This window comes from Schistocerca cancellata, chromosome 9, assembly GCF_023864275.1.
Source record: "Schistocerca cancellata isolate TAMUIC-IGC-003103 chromosome 9, iqSchCanc2.1, whole genome shotgun sequence".
NCBI lineage: Eukaryota > Metazoa > Arthropoda > Insecta > Orthoptera > Acrididae > Schistocerca > Schistocerca cancellata.
Window position 1 is genome coordinate 224,971,411 of NC_064634.1, and position 1,604 is coordinate 224,973,014.

Consider the following 1,604-nt stretch of genomic DNA (forward strand, 5'->3'; position numbering starts at 1 on the left):
GTTTGGATGTACCGTGCACTATTCAGTGTCCCCTCGACGATCACCAGTGGTGTACGGCCAGTGTAGGAGATCGCTCCCCACACCATGATGCCGGGTGTTGGCCCTGTGTGCCTCGGTCGTATGCAGTCCTGATTGTGGCGCTCACCTGCACGGCGCCAAACACGCATACGACCATCATTGGCACCAAGGCAGAAGCGACTCTCATCGCTGAAGACGACACGTCTCCATTCGTCCCTCCATTCACGCCTGTCGCGACACCACTGGAGGCGGGCTGCACGATGTTGGGGCGTGAGCGGAAGACGGCCTAACGGTGTGCGGGACCGTAGCCCAGCTTCATGGAGACGGTTGCGAATGGTCCTCGCCGATACCCCAGGAGCAACAGTGTCCCTAATTTGCTGGGAAGTGGCGGTGCGGTCCCCTACGGCACTGCGTAGGATCCTATGGTCTTGGCGTGCATCCGTGCGTCGCTGCGGTCCAGTCCCAGGTCGACGGGCACGTGCACCTTCCGCCGACCACTGGCGACAACATCGATGTACTGTGGAGACGTCACGCCCCACGTGTTGAGCAATTCGGCGGTACGTCCACCCGGCCTCCCGCATGCCCACTATACGCCCTCGCTCAAAGTCCGTCAACTGCACATACGGTTCACGTCCACGCTGTCGCGGCATGCTACCAGTGTTAAAGACTGCGATGGAGCTCCGTATGCCACGGCAAACTGGCTGACACTGACGGCGGCGGTGCACAAATGCTGCGCAGCTAGCGCCATTCGACGGCCAACACCGCGGTTCCTGGTGTGTCCGCTGTGCCGTGCGTGTGATCATTGCTTGTACAGCCCTCTCACAGTGTCCGGGCAAGTATGGTGGGTCTGACACACCGGTTCAATGTGTTCTTTTTTCCATTTCCAGGAGTGTATTTCGCTTTGTTACTTTATGGTGATAACGATACAGTGTTATGCAAACATAAGTCTTTTCCACCTCTCCCACCTTTCGCTATTATTAAACAATGAAATCATACCTTACATATGTCTGATTAGCAGTGCATATTTTCCTTCCTATTAGTTATGTTGTGCACACAAAGAAGGGTTTAGGGTATTATTATTCGCTTTTAACACAATTTTAGTACTGTTTCGTGCCTATATTATTATCTCTAAGAGTAACGGTTTGTCACCTAGACTAATATATACCTCCATTTTATTCAAATGTCTAATGTTGATTCGTAATGCAAATAACCATGTACATATAACCTCATTTGTACTTGTTTCTACCATATGAATTGCTAATGTTAAGGTGAATTGCATCTTAATGAAAATGAACGAAGTGTAACTACTTTTAATGAATTTTTCCCTTACATAATATGTTTATAATATATTTATATTGTACACTAGCTCACAGTCTACCGATGTCTTACATTGTTTGTTTTATATATGGTGCGTAATATAGGGCCTGAAGATGGCGTTGACGCAACGTCGAAACAAGTACAAAAATAAATATGAAATCTTAAGTACAGCTGTAGGTGTTTCATTTTTAATAAGAATTCCAATTTACGCGAAAAGCTAACATACTTCTGAAGTGTTCGTTGACTATAATTAATGATAACATTACACA